This window comes from Anas platyrhynchos, chromosome 3, assembly GCF_047663525.1.
Source record: "Anas platyrhynchos isolate ZD024472 breed Pekin duck chromosome 3, IASCAAS_PekinDuck_T2T, whole genome shotgun sequence".
In the NCBI taxonomy this organism is placed as follows: Eukaryota; Metazoa; Chordata; class Aves; order Anseriformes; family Anatidae; genus Anas; species Anas platyrhynchos.
Genome location: NC_092589.1, coordinates 99,625,780 through 99,644,830, shown reverse-complemented (window position 1 = coordinate 99,644,830; position 19,051 = coordinate 99,625,780). Strand labels below are relative to the sequence as shown.

Below are 19,051 nucleotides of genomic sequence, written 5' to 3'. Positions count from 1 at the left end.
AGATCTGGAACTTCACATGTGATGCTAGAATACGATAAGTTCAGTCCAATATTAACCTTTATTACAGCGAGTATGATTTGAGAGGCAAGAATCTTTGGGGGATTTATACTTCAGATACAGTAGAAGGGTTCCAGTTTTCATTTGAGAATTCATAGTCAGGTCTGAACAGTTACAAGAGCCTTTATTTTCTGTGCAAGCAGTGGAGAGAAAATGCCTTGCAAAAAGACAGTTTTCTTTGTAATGCAGCATGCAGAAGAAGATTCAGTAGTACCCCTTATCAAGTGCACTACATGAGATAAGAGTAAAAAAACCCCACATATTCGCTGCACAGCGATAGGAACCTCTGTGTTACAGAAATGTGGCTGACAAGAATGGTATCAGGCAGAAATATTCTTTGAAGAGCTTTAAAATAGGACTGTGATCACACACATGCACATAACATGCACTCTTTCAGACAGCTAACATCAAGTATACAGAAAGGGTAAAATCTGATACCAGATTTTTTTCAGGAAACAACGGTCTGAAGCAGAGGTCTGAAGGATCACTGGGTTACTAGGTCTCCTTTAGTGAGATTCATTCAGCCCTGGCTTTAGAGCTGGGCAACTTTGCCGCAAGTGAACAGTGTTCAGATGGCTTGAAATGTGTGGATTTGGGAAGTAGTCTCCTTCTCCCTCTCTCTGTCTCTTTTTTCTTCCATGTCTTAAACTTTCCGAGGGGTAGCCCATCTGGTTTTGGATATGCCTATCAATCAGTCAATCAATAAAATCAATACATTTGCATTTGCCAGTATCGGCTTCCGATGTTCAAGTAAGATAGATGGCTTTTTAAAAGTTAATTCAGGAACAGAGCCAAGAAAGGGAAAAAGAAATCAGGTCTGTATGAAATAAGAACAAAGGTAGAGGCTGACTGTCATCAGTTCACAAGTTGTAATTACCGTGGCTTTTCCACTTCTGCTGAGAAGTTTTCGGGTTTGATTTCTGTATTACCAGTGTGATAATTTTACAGGCATGCTTTAGTGTCAGCTCTCGCATTTGCTGATAATTAGTTCCTGGATCCATATCTGTCATGTTTCCCTGTCATTTGAGACAGCCTACATCCCTTTAATTTAGCAACAAGTGATCGACATGATCACGAGTGCCCAGCGCAGTGCACTTTAAAATGTGTCTCCAGAAATGTACAAGCAGTTAAACAATATGTACTAGGTGTATAAGATCTATGCGGTTAGTCATTTTTGTGACTACTAGCATCCTTTTTTGAATGAAACATCCTATTTTAAAATGCTAGAAGGCAAGTGGAGGTGCAACAGCACATGAGTGTATCAAACAGTAGGACTCTGCCAGACGTTATCCTTTGCTTTTGTCAAAAAAAGCCAAAGAACAACACTAAGTACAGGCTATTTTCTTCTCAGAACTGCATAATTAGATCTGCTTAATGTGTTTCATGGAAGTTATTTCACTGCAAATGCCGCTTAAAGTGATCTAGAAAAATGAAGACATTTCCACAGATTTCATTTATGCATGTAAAGCAAAAGCTGTAGGAAAGTGGCATGTACTGGATATAGAGGCCAAATTACATGCTCTGTAATTCAGGCATACAACCGCTGGTAGCTTAGCTGATCAAATTTCAAATATTGGGCGGTTTGCAGGGTGCATCACGTAGAGAATAAATGTAAAGAAATGATTGTGTAGTCATTGCTTCTTGTAGTCTGCCTATTATTTTATTTTATTTTTTAATTGCAATAATAATTTGCTGTCTATTTTGCATCTGCCGTATGATTTTCCATTAAAGGAAAAGAGATTTGGCAGCAGCTTTTCAAAAACAATAAAGTAATTTTTAAATAATAGGAAAGATAATCAATATAATTAGAGTCGTAAGCATGCCGAATGACATAAATAAAAGCATTCCACCCAATGTGTTTAAAACAGTATATACAGCTCTTAGTTGAATTTAACAAATATAAAGAAGGAAGAATGACTGTAGTACAGAGCATACCATGTTCCACTTTTGCTTTATCTAGTAAGTTTGTAATTGATATATCCAGGAGTCATACAACTGCAAAACATAGATAACATTTATATTAGCTATGCTCCATAATTTTTTCTTATAGGGATTACTTGTTTAATTCTTATATTACCAATATGTTATAAATCTCAGACATTTTTTCTGAAAACTTTTGGATCTATATGCTTGGAATTCCTGTTCTTACATACGTAATTTTATGCTCTAAGCTTCATCGCTGCAATAAGTTCTTATAGTTGATAATTTGATTTTTATTTTATTTTATTTTATTTGTATTATTTTTTTGAGGAGAAAGACTTGAATTTGAGCTGGAGCACATCAGGGAAAATCAAGAATTGCTGCACTTATGTACATTCAAGTTTTATGAATATAGTATAAATAGAAGTCTCTGACACAAATATAACGGGAGTTAAGTGTGCACACAAAGGAAGGAATAAGGGGTCCACATTCCTTGCTATCAAAAATAAAATCCTAGTAAAGTATTCTATAGTTGTGAGGAAAACCAAATGGCTTTTTAAGCTTGTTTTAAAGGGAAGTTGTGTTCACTGATAAGAGTTTAGTATGGCACGGGGTTTGTCTGTGCCAGCTTCATTTTCTCTAAATACCCCAGGCAATATTTTGTTTTAAATATATATTCTTCAAAAATTCGGCTCAAGGTCAGTGCAGAGGGCTGGATTATTTGCAAAACCACACATCCTTGACTGGAGACCCTGTGGCTAAATCAAATTGCATGGCTTTTAGTTTCTTATTGTGTAATATAAAATATTCATACCTGCAACAACGAAAGATTTGCATGGATTGGTCCAATACAGATTGTGGCTGTCATATAATTTAATTGTCTTTGACAGATACATGAACAAAATTGATATTAAAGCCCAAAAATTCAAGACAGTGTGAATACCAACAAAGTATGCAGAAAGCAGCAAAGTCGTTCTGCTTAGCAAGCTATTAGTTCCTCTTAGCAGCATATTACAGAGGTACAAATAGGGTAACAAGTCTGTTACTGTCAGACAACCCGCATAGGAGAGCAGTTAGTGGTATAGAGAGAAAACCACATAGTAATGCGAAGATTTCTTTTGCTGAAGGAAAGTGAAGCTGCATCAGAGTCACCATTAACGTCCTGAGAGATACAGTTTGCAATTAATAAATGTTACTACAGCGTTTGTGGTAGAAACCTTTACTTGCTGTATCGAAGATTTAAAGGTAACCATTGGCTATCAACAGAAAGAGAGAAAGAGATCTGAAGCAGAAAATCTTGTCAGGATCATACATTTCAATGCAATTTCTGAGAGAGGTGTTTGTTACCAGGTACAAGTTTCAGCTGATCTGTATAGTAACATGTCGTGAAAACAGTCATGTGTTGTCTGTCCTCCCAGTCCTTACCACTCTGTCTCTTGATATGACAGCAGCACTATCCTTTATAAATTTCAGTTCGTTTTCTAGGTGACCTGCCACCATCAAATCCTTGGTACCTGGGGCTTGAACACGCTTCTGCTGAAGCTGCTGGCAAAACACTTACTGGCTTAACTGGGATCATGATGAGGGCAACCCACCACTTAATAACACAGGCCAGAAGATATCAGGCTGCTTTTCCACTTGTCAGATGCAAGTGCTGTTCTTGCAGGCAGAAACCTCCCACTGCCTCAGGGGGAGGACAAAATCCTCCAGACCTTGTGTGCTTTGCCCACGGGGATAGGAGGGCCAGGGGCAGGCCATGCAGGCCAAGACAGATGTTCCTGTAGGACCAGGCCTGCAGTGGCACCACTGGTGCATGCCTGGATTGGGGGCTCCCCAGGGGTACAGTTTAGCACCCTGCCACCAGGACCTCGGTGGAGTTCTCTACTTTCACAGCAGAGGATCAAAAAGCCACACTAGTGTTCATGATGAGATATTAATTCAGCACAAAGTGACCGTCACTCCCTTGCCGTGGCTCCTCCTGTAGGTGACGACAAGCAAACCCGAGCAGAGGCAGTTCATCTGCTGCTGGGTTGGAGGGGGCAGTGGGCTCAGCATTGCTTTGAGGACTGGGCATTGCTGCGGTCTTGTTTTTTGGTGGAATTGGACTTCTGCTGGGAGGCTCTTGTTCTTAGAAAGCCCTTTTTGTGCTGTCTCTCTGCTGTTGGAGACGAGGACTGAGTTAAACGCCCCTGAGCCTCACATCCCTCCCTGCTCACATCAGCAGGATAGGAGAGGGCACAGAACTGGGGGGCTCTTCTACACATTTCTTCAGGAGTTAGTTTTTAGACACAGCTTTCTTCATGCATTTTTAATCCTGTAAATGTTATCAGTATCTCTTTAAGTGTGGTGTTGTCATCCCGACAATCTTTCTCACATCTGATTTATTTTCCCTCTCCCCCTGCCCAACTGCTGGTAGAAGTAATAGGCAAGAACTAAAAGAAATTAAAGGCATATTTTTTCTGTTCACTCGGTGTGTTTGACAGCATTTTGTATCTATTCAGCCTCACTGTTTCCTCAGTGCAATCATTTGGCTCCTTCCCATTTGTGCAGGCTTAGTAGCAGCTGAAAGAAGAAAACATCTTAAAGCAAGAGGAATAATACCGTAATGTCAAAAAGACTGGCAGGTGAAGTAGCTGAATCTCATAGGGACTCTTGATATTATTGATTATTTGGAGTCAATGGTATTTTTCTGATAAATACATAATCTGTATACCTCTTGATAGACATAATAAAAGCCTAAATTATGTCTTACAATTAGATGATTTGTGCTATTGCTCTGAACAGCCCGCTGAGCATTTATCTCCCCCCTACTTTAGCTTAAGCTGTGGCACTATTTCATTTTTCCTTTAGCAGAGCCATCTGAAGAGGTTCACATCCTGCCCATAGACACTTGTTCTTTCCCAGTCCCTGCCCAAAGCGCCCCCGGTTGTGCTGACTCGGCTCTTTCTGGGACCACGCTCCAAACCACAGTGGCTTTGAAGTGGCTGGCTTTTTCGAAAGCACACAGAGAAAGGCTAAGTGGGCCTTTAAAAAATCTTTATTTCCTTTTTTTCTCTCCTTTGCATAATTCCATTTTCTTTGAATGCACCGTTTCACAGTTCCACTTCCAAGCACAGCAGATAACTTGTTGATCAGCACGACGTGGGGCCTTTGAGGCTGGTACAGGAAAAGATCTGGAACAAGCAGGAAGATCAACTACCAGTAAGAGCCTCTTAAATCAGATGTACAGCCAAAGAAATAGTTACTAGCTTGATAAGTTTACCTGATATAAATGTTGGATTCCTAAAAGGAATACAAGGGATAACCAATTAATAACCTCCCGCAAGGGGATAAGTATCTGCAAGATTTTTGCAGTCAGTTCAGATAGGGTGTTTCTCTTTGATATTCCTGCAAAACAGGGTGGCTTGATTATAATTCCCATTCTAACAGCACCTATAATTCAAATGTAGGATGAGGACTTCCTGGCACAAAGCACCATATGGGTATGACCTCGCTTTTATAGGTGGAAGCAAATGCAAGCACTGTTCCTTAGCATTGACAGTGCAGCTGTCAAAATGGATTCAGCAGGCTGATGAAACAGACAAAACCAGATTTGGGATGTTGAGCTAACAACACCAGCACACCTGCCGCAATGTAAAGATTTTTAAGTAATGTGGCAGAGAAGTCAGATGCCCTGAGACACTTTTTGGTTAAGGTATGCAGTAGCATGGTGCAGTCTTCTGGGTGCTCTGCAGGCCTCCTGCACAGGTCCACGGCCGTGCTCTGACAGGTGGTTGTGGAATTACATCCCACAGAGTGTGGTGCAGTGAAAACCTGTGTGTAGCTTCATGGCAATCAGTTACAAGGTTCTTAATCTATTTGTGTTAAAATTAGCATTGTGTCCTGTAATGCAGCATTGCCTTATAAGAGAAATCAGCACCGGTGTGAGTGCATTGTAGATGAAAATGAATATGAGCTTCCCCTTGTTTTTAGCAGGCTCGGGGATAAGGCCCCGTGGGAAAAATGAAATGCTTTCTGACATAGGAAACCCCTGTTCCCAGGACTGTGCACATCAACTCAGCCTTTTGTGTTCAGTCTCCCTTGAAGCTAGTTGCAGCTCTGCTTTGATGGATCCCTCCTGTGCCGGTTGTGCAGGGAGTGCCTGCTTCTTATCATGCTCACAATTCCCAGATAGGACAAAGCTGTCAAGACTCTAACTGCCTTGTATTAAACCTCTCACTGTCTGATTTGAGCATGAGGCTTTATGGATACAAGTAAGCAAAGGAATAGATATATATTTAATATAATGTAATCTTGAGATTCACTTCTGATCTCTCTTGTTCTCCTTGGATCTCATGTTCATGTACAAAAACACGCTTTCAGTTAGAGAAGCAGACAGAGCAGCTTGTGCCTCCTCTGAGGTACTGCCAGGTAGCCTGGACCATGACAACCAGGGAGGATGCCAAGAACTTCCTGGTGCCTCCCCTCCCTCTGCTCCATGCCCCGCTCCATGGCTGCATACACCCTACAGGCTTGGGCTCCTCACCGAACTGTTTTAAAGGTGGGCATGCAATCCACAGATAAGCCCTTTCAGCAACTGTTCACATTTTTAATAACCAAGTGAGTAAGAGATGGGTTTTAGACTAATAACTGTTGTATAGGGATGGACTTCTGAAGTGAATAAGCTTATTGATAAATACATTTTCCACTCCTAATTTGTATATGAATAATTAACAGCCTCCTCCAGACCCAGGGCTGCAAATTAACCAGTTCATAAATACTTCAGTCCTCACCGTTTCATGCAATGACACTGTTTTTTCTGATCTTTGCAAGTTGAGCCCCTGGGAAAGCAATACATGATTTTTTTCAGAAAAATAACAAAATAGTCATATTAGGTCTTTACCAGGTTAATCTCTCTCATTCAGGTATTTTTCTTTCACTTAATTGCTTGTGACATTAATAGCAGATGAAACAATGAATTAATACTTGGATATTTGGTGAAAAAAAAGTCTGGGATGTATACATTATGGCTGATTAAAGAAAAGCAGAAGGAGCTTGTCAGGCAACGTAGTGGAGGGTGGAGATATGACTGTACTGAAAAAAACATTTTTGATTGTTAACAAGCCATGCAGTTTCTTTGCAAGTCAATCCTCTGTGAAGTAGGGATGGTAATTCTTCACCAGGTAGCAGAAGGCTGTCTTCTTTGAGATAAATGCACAGGAGTTGGCCACTTGATATATTTGGGAAGTGCTGCCGACATAAATTGATAGAAATTGCATCTGATGGTGTCCATAAATGTTTCTGTCTATGCCGAGGAAGGGGAAATTATCCTCACAGAAGGGCATGCTTTTCCATTGATTTGCTCCTGTCAGTTTGCTGGAAGTCTGGTTGAAGAAGTCCAGTGAAAGAGACTTGGCATGTGAAAATTAGTGTAGACACCAAGGGAGCCTGGCCACTACTGTGCTCACTTTTCAACCTCTTCTTCAACCATGTTTTTGCAATTCTTTAGATTTAGGAGTAGTCAAGCAAGGACAGGCTTAAAGGCCTAATATATAATCTAGGTTTGCATTAGCTTCCAAAAGTAAAGGTTTGAAAATTGAAAATATATGAGACATGGTGCCACTGGTCTGAGTAGATTGAAGACTATTGTAAAGAAGTTCTTCTAAATGCAACTTTTCAATACATTCTGCATGTATTTGTATCTTAATGTTGAAACATCGAGAAAAGCAGATAGCCCCAAAGGCACCATGTGTGTCCTCCTGCACTGGGCATGAGAATGAAAGAGGAAAGCTGATATGCATAAGTAGCATTCAGCCCTGGAATTCACCCCAGATATCTGACATTATGATTCAAGAGTATTGCCATAATGTTAATTTAATGGCACAATTCCTATTCTATTGATTTCAGTTCCAAATACTTTTAGCAGCTAGTTATCATGAGATCAACCAATATCTTTTTTTTTTTTTTTTATTTCACTACCAGTTTTCAGAATACAATATAAACATTTTTTTTTCCCACTATTCCCCAAGGGTGAAATACTATATTTTTTTGCTTTCTAGAATTTTCACTCATGTGAAATGGTCATAACAAGTAAGTTTAACTGTCTGCCTTCAAATGGATTTCTGTGAAAATAAAAGAGGCTGCACTTGAATTTCCAGGTAGTTTGCCATTAAGAATCTGATTTGGGGTAGTCAATTGGTTTTGAAAAGATGAGATGTCCATGGAATTGCAGGCTGGGGGACCGCATAGCTCCCAGAGATGTGGGTATGGCACCTGTGCCCCTGCTCCAAGGGAATTCAGACAAAGCTGACGTGCTCGGAATTTTTTCAGAGACATTGAAATCTGTGAACAGATCAAAACAGTATTGGATATTGGCTCATAGAGATTGCTCCAAACAAAACGTTTTAAATTAATGTTTTCATGCTTAAATTTAAGTGGTCTTTTTCATGCAGCTGTGATGTGTCATGAACAGAAAAATAATTGAGAGCAGGATTCCTAGTGACTGTTTCAGACACAGAAGGGGACACTGTGATTACCTTGCTAGCAGCTGTTCTCCTCAAATGAAGGACACTCTTAGGAAGAAGTTGTACAGAATCTGAGAGGAATAAAATCAGTATATGTAAAGGGATCTGAGGATCTACTGAAGCTCCTCTAAACCTACAAAATTGGTAGTCTGATCCAGGCACCTGACTGAGTATTCTATAGATTGTTTTCAGAACGATGTTATTGTGATCTTTGCTTACTCTTTAGCAAAAGCTTATAGACCCACTCCGTCAAATCACTGGGGTGTTAGGCAAAATCTGATGTAAGGGTACCCTGACATTCACCTAGATCTTGCTTCGTTCTGCTCAACACATTGTCATCTTAAGCTATGACATTGGCCTTGACTGACTTATGAAAAAAAATCTCTTAGCAATCATATTAATGGGGTTAGGGAGTAAATGAGGAAGCTGTGGGAATCTGTTATCCGCTTTTCATATATTCAAACAAGGTTAGGCATAATAGTAATGAAGATGCTGATGGAAAGCTTTAAAACTCACTTGGTTTTCCTCATGCACTTTATTTATGGAGGCCTCAAAAGGGACCTGGGCAAATCAGAATTGCAACAGTTGTGCATCAGCTGGAGAGGTTTTCTGGAGACTTTTGTATAGCTTTCTTTTCTCTCTACTAAACCAAGAATAAAACAAAAATGGTGATGCACTGGTAAGCACAGTAGCAACATTAAATGAAAACAAACAAACAAACAAAAAAACAACAAAAAAACATAGCTTAGCATAGTGCAAGAATAAAAGATGTTGGACAGATGTATCATGGTAATAAGAAAGAAGTAGCATATGCTGTTTAGAGAGGGAAAAAGTAAGCCTTTTGCTCAAGAAGTAAGCATAAAACTGAATCGAGAGCTGAAATATCCTTATTTTCAGCAAGACAACGTTGATTCATGAACATTAATAAAAACATGCTTTTAAATCTTGTGAAACCTGTGATCCATTTTGGTGGAGGGGTTAGTGATTTAGCATCTTATGAAGCAGATTATCTTTTGAATCACAACAGCATTAGTTTAAATTATTCCAGTTTACATCACTGTAACTAAGGCTTAGTCTGGGGAGTTGATTTGATTTCCCTTTGCATTAGCATGGACTTGATTGCTTATCCCCAGAAAATGGTCCATTCCCCAGCTACTCCGCTCATGGTATCTTTCTTTCACTTGCTTCTGATGTACTGCAGGGGTTAAACGTACCCCTTCCAATGCCAAGATCAGTTGTCTAGGCAGAGTGTTGGCATCCCTGTCCCTACACTGCTATTCAAACTTGCCAGATAACCTCCAACAGCAGAAGGCTTCCACAGTGCTCAGTCTGGAGAAAGCAACCAGGAGCAGTGCATTTTCCACCAAGTTATTTAACAATTTTATGAAATGTTGTTGTAAAAAGATAGATAAACATTTATCTGTTAACCTCTTCTGTAATCCTGAGCTATAATTACAAGCCTCTACAATTCTAAAGTATGTTTGTATTGATGACTTAAAACAGTGCTTTTCATTTAATTAACAAAGTATCTGATGTGATGCAGCACATAATTGCTAGAACAGTGTATATTTCTGTCTTCAGTGCTTGTGGTGGGCTGACCTGGACCAGCTGCCAGCCGCCCACCCAGCCACTCTCCCACTCCCCCACCTCAACAGAATGGGGCAGAAAATAAGATGGAAGAGCTTGTGGGTTGAGCTCAAGGCAGGGAGATCACTCACCATTACAGGCAAAACAGCCTCGACTCAGGGAAAAGTAATTCAATTTATTGCAGATTACAAATAGGTGTGGATAGAGAGAAATGGGGACAAATTAAAGAAAACCTTCTCCCCAGAGTCTCCTTCTTCCCAGGCCCAACTTTGCTCCTTCATTCCTACCCCAATGAGAATGTGCAGGGGAGGAGGAGATTAAGGACTGTGGTGGGTCCATGATGGCTCCTCTCCGCTTCTCCTTCCTCCTCACACTTCTCCCCTGCTCTGGCGTAGATCCTTCCCTCAGGCTGCGTGCAGTCTTTTGGGATAAACCTGCTCCAGCCTGGGCTCCTCTCCATGGGCTGCAACGTCCTTCAGGGCACATCCACCAAAGCATGAGGGAAATACCTGCTTTACATCATCTGAAGGGGAATCTCTGCCCAGGAGCTTGGAGCACATCTTCCCCTTCCTTCTCCTCTGACCTTGATGTTCACAGGGCTGTTTCTCACACTCCCACTCCTCATTGCCCATGCAGCATTTTTGGTCCCTTCTTAAATACCTTTTCCTAGATGTGCCATCAGCTTGGCTGATGGGCTCAGCTGTGTCCTGCAGTGGGGCTGTTCTGGAGCTCCCAGTTCGTTCTCACAGAGGCCACCCCTGCAGCCTCCCACTGCCAGCACCTTGCCACCTACACCCAGTACAGTGCTTTTTTCGGAAATGTTTAAAATATAAAGTTCTTAATATATGTGATTTTCACAGTACAGAGCAACAGTTTAAAGAGTCTTAGGTAATACAAGTGATGTGTAGGTAATGATGTGTAGGCAAACTAAATAGAAAATTCAGTATTATAAGCTTTTTCTGCAGTTGCATCCTGCCTTTTTCTCATGAGAGAGAAACAGTGTAGGACAGACCTGGATGAAAAATGAACCCTGATCTGAAATTTCAAAGTTGTCCCGAATTTCTTTAAAACTTAATCTGTTTTATTCTGATGTCTTCGGAGATTTTGTTGCATGGGTTTTTAAAAGTGTCACAGAAAATTTCCAGGTGAGGAAACCCATTTTTTTAGTGAAGTGAAATATTGCATAACTATTTTGATAGATTTCATAGTGTTTCAGTTCATAAAGATGCTCTTTTAGGTATTATTCCCCTGTACTTTTTACCAAAATCAAAACAAAACAAAATTAAAAAACAAAACAAAACAAAAAACACTCAAGTTTGATAGCATGGATCAACTATTTTAAAAACTTTTCAATATGAGGAAAAATATATCTAAAGAAGCAATGAGATTCATGTTGTACTGTTGTTTTTTTCATCTCCAGCATGACCCAGACCCTGCGAGGCAATACAGCATGCATCCAGCACTGTACAAGTCAGGGCAGTGCATGTGGCCCTGTGTCCTAACCTCAGCCCACAAACAGTTGATCCTATTTAGCAGAGAGATAGATACACCACCCAAAGAACCAGCTATATGTGGTGATTCATTGTACTGTGGTTCTGAAATGCAAGGTGGAGATGTGAAATGCATTGTGCCTATTTTCAGTAAATGGCTTTTCTTTGTAGGTGTCCTGACTTGTCTATATAGCATTCTTTTGATTATTGTTACTGGATAAGTAATCAGTGTATAAATTCTAAGAAATCTCTGATTTTGCTGCAGATTTGTTGTGAAGTTACAGCAGGATTGACCACACTGTTTCTTACTGCAACTTTTTATTAGATGCATATATATATATATATATATATAGAGAGAGAGAGAGAGAGAGAGAGAGAACTTCTTTACCAAAAGGATTGTTAGGCATTGGAATGGGCTGCCCAGGGAAGTGGTGGGGTCACCAACCCTGGAGGTCTTTAAAAGATGGTTAGATGTACAGCTTAGTGATATGGTTTAGTGGAGGACTTGTTAGCGTTAAGTCAGAGGTTGGACTCGGTGATCTTGGAGGTCTCTTCCAACCTAGATGGTTCTGTGATTCTGTGATATAGATAGATAGATAGATAAATCTTTCATCAATCATAACTCCAGTATTTATTACAAGGAAGATAGAATAATGGGGAACACAAGAGAATGAGGTCTGCACTATGGTGCAATGATGTCAGAAGATGAGCATGTTAGCTTTGAAGAGCTGTGGTCCACACCAAAGGAAATTGTTGAGAACCTCTGCCTTTGACAATTCAGCCTGTGACATAGCAGTACTAGTTTGGAGCCAAAATTGTTTTTATCTTACTCATTGGTTCTGGCTTCAGGCTTGCTCAAAATCCTCAAGTTACCTTTGATTGGCTTTAATTTCTCTGATATAGTCATCTTCATTTAGCCAGAATGCTGCAAAAGAAGGAGGAGAACGTTAAGAAAAGTAACTCCTGAAGGTAGACTAATAGCTTATATACAGACAATTAAACTTACAAGGAGATGCACATGGTGCAGACTTACTCTTGCCAAAGTTTCACAAGCAGGCACTTCCAGATTCTGGACAAAAAAAGTTGCACCACGCTGTGTCAATCTGTCTGTGTCTGAGGCTGACTGTCTCTTGGATGTATGGTTATTCTTCAATATCAGGAGCTTTACTCAGGCAGAATTACTATGCAACATATTGTGCATTGCTGTGCCTGGTTCAGAGTGCTCAGGGCTAAATGCAACTCTGGCAGGAAAATTAATGTGTCCCTTTTCTGCTTTATTTTATTTTAATTAAGGGAAGTAGTAAAGTCGTTCAAAGAAGCTTGCATTAAAAATACAAAATGCAAAAGCACAAATGAACCCACTTATATATGCTCACAATCAATATGTTATATGCCAAAGAGGTAAAATACCTAAAGGAAGAATATTGCACTGTGCTGTCCCCAATGAATTTAAGAAGCATATTGTGAAGATGTTTATATTTACAAAATCATCTCCCCTTCTAAATAAGATTTGCTGCTTTCAAATTTTTGGAAAAGCACATGACATTGGGTCATTTATCCAAACTTACTATATGTGGTCCTTGACATTGGTCCATTACTGGGTATATGCATACCTACGTATGTCTGTGTGTGTATATATATATATAAAAACTAATGTGAGCCTGTTTCATACTACAACAGCCTGCCTCAGTCTTCATCTGAGCACATGTCTCAAGTGGAGAAAGATCGTTATCCCTTTATAAAGTATTAAATGAAGGCTCTCTTAACTTCCCTCATATCTCTTAAGAAGCCCTTGGCAAACAATGGAATTAAACCCATTATTTAGCAGTCTTATGCTACAGCCGTAACCACTGACCTAAATGATGGACACAGTGCAGTTAGTCTACAATCTTTCATAAAATTTATTCACTATTTTCTTTCCCCCTCTGATAGCTGTGTGTGTCCAAATTCTATGACAGCCAATGTGGTCAATATTTTTCCTCCAGTAACTGTGCTACGACTTCATATATCCTGTGCTGACTCAGACAGCTTTGGCTACTCAGATAATTGGGATCTCTGGAAAATTTGGATCCATGTGCATCTGGAATCTGACCACAGAGGATCTGGCACATATCTTTGATCTCATTGTTCCTAGAACTGAGAGTAGGAAAATTCAGCTGTGTTCCCTCAGCATTGTCTCTAATATAGTCTTGGGAGCAAACAGCTCATTAGGGTCACTGATGTTTGCTATATAAAATCAAAACATTTAGGTTTGGGGATAGATTTGCCTCTTGGCTGAACTAGTGAGAGTGAGAGTGTATGGGATGATCCTTTCTCGTTTCTCCAGTGTGCAAGTTGTCTTCATATATGCATGTAAGCATGATGGGACTAAACAAATTGAGTCATTACTGGGAACACAAGGTATACTGCTAATGTCAGAATCATGCTTCAGTTTCATCAGTGCACAGTGCAGATATGTACTTTTGATGTGATAAATCTCCAATATCGAAGAAAGCAGCTATAAACTGTGATGGATAAAGCATTTATTCAGATGGTTTGGATAGGCTACTAGGAAATATACTTAGGAAAAATAAGTGTCAAGTGTACTTCACAGATAATAAAGACTTTATTGGTTAGGCTATAGCTAATTTTCTCATGAGCTATGTCATCACAATTTCATCTAATTTAATCTGGAATTGCAGTAATACATGGTCATGATGTAGACATCAGCGACTGTACCAGGTGTTATGGCACCATAACTTTTCCTTTCTGAGTGCCATTTCTTAGTGCCCCTTTGATCTGACTTTTAATAGTAAGTAATATGTATAGTGACAGTGTTAATCATTTCCCTTTTTAATTGACTTGTTAGGAAAATGGGTAGGAGGTACAAGAAAGAGAAAAGAAACTTCCTGTTAGTATATCCTTTCCTCATTTTACATCAGTGCCTAAGAGAAAGACGGAAGGATAAAGCTGTGACCACCGTGAAGGATGTAAAGCTAGAATATTAGAGATCACACAGCTCTTTTGCCTGTTTCTTTGTATGAAGAAAAAAAAAAAAGTTTAAGAGATTCCTTAAAGGTGCAGCCTAGCACAGAGTCCTTCAGAACAACATGGTTTTGGTGATATCTCTTATTCCTTCTGTAAGTTTTACTTGCATGAGAAATGGCCCTGACATCAGTAAAACAGATTATTTGGGGAAGAACGGCACATACAAGCAAAGGCATAGGATGATATATTGACAACCAGTGATTATAAGAAGCCTCAAAAAACACTGGCAAGGCCTTTATATTGGTCCTTTTAAGAGCAGAAATAAATCCCAGTAATTTGTATTTTTTATCCTCAGAAAATATAGGTGATGTTAATCTTCCAGATCTTTTAAAATATTTTCCTTTTGCATGTGTACTTATCAATTTTCACTTTTTCAGGGATATTTAGCTGGAAAATGACCCTATGCAGGCAGCTATGTGCTTGTGATCCTGTCTGAGAAAGACAAGTGACTGTAAGCAAGTGCTTTCAGCTCTAGTGCATGGATTGGAGAACATGTACATATTCTGGTAGTGTAAGTGCGTGCCTTTCCCTTCACACTTCTCTGTCATATATTAGCAAGAATTTTTGACTTTTCACAAATGTTGAAATGCGCAGCTGGACACACACGAGCCAGAGTCATTTGTACTCCCATTTTTGTGTTTTGCATTTAGTGGAATATACCATGTTTTATTAATTACAGCCATGTGTCTGTTCTTGAGTGCATCCTGATGCAAGTTTGTAGAGGGCTAGAGAATTACTCTGCATCCTGTGACAGAGCTCTAATGCCTGGATATTTGTGATGAAAGCCAGAACTGATTTAAAAAAAAAAAAAAAAAAAAAAAGATACATAATACTTAGCCTCCACTTTGTTCTTTGAATATTTCTGCTAACATGGGTGCTGTGTACAGAACTTGGCTATGTGACATGCACACCAAAGTTCCCCAAAATAACTCTTTTCAGCTTAAACCTTCTTTTTTTTTTTTTTTTTCTTTCCACTGACTGATACATCATTTTAGAGCCCTTAATTCTCATTTGCAGATGGGAAATCTCATGCGTTTCATCCGGTTCCTTAATCCTCGTCTTTGTGACTAAGCTCCCTCGAAGCAGCTAGTTGTCGTGGGAGGGTTGGACATCGCCATGGCATGGTGCCACGCAGTACCACCAGGAACAAGGCCTGATTATTCAGGAGGACCTTTTCTCTTTTAGTGTCTGACATGCCCTCTCTCAATGCAACCGTCAGCAAGGCTCCTAAACATGCTGCAACCTCCAGTCCAAAGTTAATGGCTGTTATTCAATTCAGTTGGATTATGCAGCACGAGTAGAGTGAAGATACTTCAACTGTGGCCTAGGGCAATGGAGGCAACCTGACAGCCTTGTTACTCCTCTGTGGAAATGGGGCAGGGGCAACCTGATGGGTAACTGCTAGCTGATTTCTCTGGTGTTTCAGTTTCAGCAGTAACAGAGGTAGAGTTGTCTCCAGCTCCATGGGTGACAAACATCTTTAGGAGAGGAGGCCAAGGGTGGTGTGGCCAGTTCAGCTGGCAGATTGTTCCGGAGGCTGCCGCAGCCAGGTCTGGGCAGAAAATCAGGGAAAAGCAGCCCGGCTTGTGAAGCTACCAGCTGGCTCAGGTCTCTTGGTCACATATGAAAAACCATAGCTTCAGGTCTGGCATAAGGAGATGAGCCTTTTTTAACCCATACTGGGGGGGGGGGGCGGGGGGGGGTTCAATATCTTAAAAATAGTCACTGCAGCTGCATGCTGTGAGCCTGGAAGTAGGAGGAATGCTGAGTAGGTTTGGAGCTTAGCATCATATTGAGGCAATGTCTCCCCACTGCCTTTCATCTTCCTGGGGACACTTTTTGCAGAGACCATGACAGGGTCCTGCAGATGGGCCGATATTCAGAGCAATGCATAGCAATGTGTCTAAGGCAAGTGTGAAAATGGTACCGAGAATTAACAGCACACTGAATACAGCTTTCAATTATTCATTGAGAGCCTACTTATATTCCTTTTTGGTGTTATACTTAGAAGTGTAACCATGCATTTGCTACAGATTTTATGGATTAGAAAATCATAGGATTAGCCAGTCCATAAGTTTATCCTGATGTATATTAAGTAACTCATCGAAGAAAATGGATGTTTCATATATGGGAAATGAATAATTAATTTTGTTTTCCCAGTTAAAAAAAAAAAAATCCCTTAGGTGCTTTTCTGTTTTCTGCTGAAGCTGAATTTTTTTAGTCCTTTGACAATGTCTTACACCCTCCAATATGTCTTGTTTCTATGGAGACACCAATGAACTGCAGCTCGCATTCTTCTGCATATCACAATACAAGGTTGCTTCAGAATTTTCCCAACGCTTCACTCTCGTCCCTTTTAATGAGAAATTAATCAATAGATTCAGTGCTCTTGTCTCATACACTCACAAATACATGCACGTACACGTATGAAGCCTGTGAGTGAGCCTGCCTATAAACTCAATGTATGCTTTCAAAGTTTTGTCTTAGAGAATAGCACATGTTATTTTGGGACTAATAAGACTATAATTCTGAGCTGTATTGGATAGCAGGGTGGGAAGATGGATATCTTGTATGCAGTAGACTAGATGGGAAGATGATGGGATACTCCATGCTTTTTAACAACAAGTGTGGAGTTCTGGCATGGCCTTAAATATTATTACATGAGTTTTTGTTTAGCCCCAATGAACTCTCATAACTTCTATGTGAATTTTCCCCCTATATCCATATCAACCCTAATTTTGAATTATCGCATGATGATTCTTTACATTTAATTCTCCAAGCTGTGTTCTTCCTCCCAGGTGTGCACATGGCTTCTCTTCAGGACAGTGACCAGTAAACACGTGTGTGGCAGAACACAATATGTTTGCAAGGAGCACAAGGAAAAAAAAAAAAGCACCACAAAATAAATTACACTGTTTCTTATTAAAAATACATTATGAAGTAAATGGTATTTTTAATTATGAAGAATCAGTGAGACTGAAATGCCGCCAGACTGGAAGATGTATGTTAGTGAGCAGTTTGAAGTCACTAACCAGCCTCTTCTTACTGCAGTGTAGTCTGATTTTTTTCCCCCAGTTAAATTCAACAGGTAAAATAGCACCTGACTTTGCTGCTGACATGAGGTTTTTGTTATTGGGTCACATTATATTGAAATAAATTTCCAGAAACATTTCAAAATAGCATTTGCAGAGGCCTCATAACTGATATATGTTTACACAAACTACCTGATGATGGCAACAGAACATGTCTAATGCTCAGCTTATGTATTCATGTGCTGTGATGTATTCAGAGAAACTTTCTTTTTCTCATTTTTTCTTTGTGCTACACAGCTGTCTGTCTCCTCCTGCTGTCTCATACTTTGATTGTATTCTCCTCTAGACAAAGACTGTATTTTTTTCTTCCATTTTTTGCAACTTCTAATGGATTACTGATGTTGAATCTAGTTCTTAAATGCTACAGTAATCCAATGAAAAACAAAGAGCTTTGATGGTATGCTAATGGTTGGTATTTCTAGCCAATATATTTATATATATATTTCATAGAATCATAGAATTGCAGGTTTGGGTTGGAAGGGACCTTAAAGATCACCTGGTTCCATCCCACCTGCCATGGGCAGGAACACCTCCCACTAGACTCTGCCCCATCCAGCCTGGCCTTGAACACCTCCAGGGATGGGGCATCCACAGCTTCTCCGTGCAACGTGTGCTGGTGCCTCACCACCCTCTGAATGAAGACTTTCCTCTTAAAATCTAATCTAAACCTAACCCCTTTTATTTTAAAGCCATTCCCCCTTGTCCTATCATCACTCCATCCTCAACAAAGAGTCCCTCCCCAGCTTTCCTGTAGGTCCCTTTTAGGTACCGGAAGGCTGCTATAAGGTCTCCCTGGAGCCTTCTCTTCTCCAGGCTGAACAACCCCAACTCCCTCAGTCTGGCTTCATAGGAGAAGTGCTCCAGCCTATTGATCATCTTTGTTGGCCTCCTCTGGACTTGTTCTGATACTTCCATCTCCTCCTTGTGCTGTGGGCCCCAGAGCTGAACGCAGTACTCCAGGTGGGGTACGCAGGGTAGAGGGGGACGATCTCCCCCCTTGACCTGCTGGCCATGCTGCTTTTGATTCAGCCCAGGATATGTTTGGCTTTCTGGGCTACAGGCACAAGCAGCCTAGAATGTATACACACATAGATACATGTATGTGTACATGCATACGCATATATGTAAGTGCTTACCTTTTGTTACCCTTTTTGTTGCCAAACTGAAAAGCGAAAAATAAAATCTAGCCTTTTTTATATGACATTTCAGAAAGAATGGTTTATTTGAACTCTGTGAACATTTATTGCATTCTTGATTCATTTTAACTATTCAGTATTTTTGTTAACATACACAGAGAGCAAGGTTTAACCTCTAAATGGACCAAAGAGCATTACTGCTTTCTCAAGAATAATTATTGTAGCTATGCAAGCTAGCA

At 40.1% G+C, this 19,051-nt stretch overlaps 1 protein-coding gene across 12 annotated transcripts in view; it reads left to right on the top strand.

The window, feature by feature from the left end:
- DLGAP2 (DLG associated protein 2) overlaps positions 1-19,051 on the top strand; it is a 471,424-nt gene that overhangs the window by 137,496 nt on the left and 314,877 nt on the right. The gene's annotated exons all lie outside the window — the stretch shown is intronic.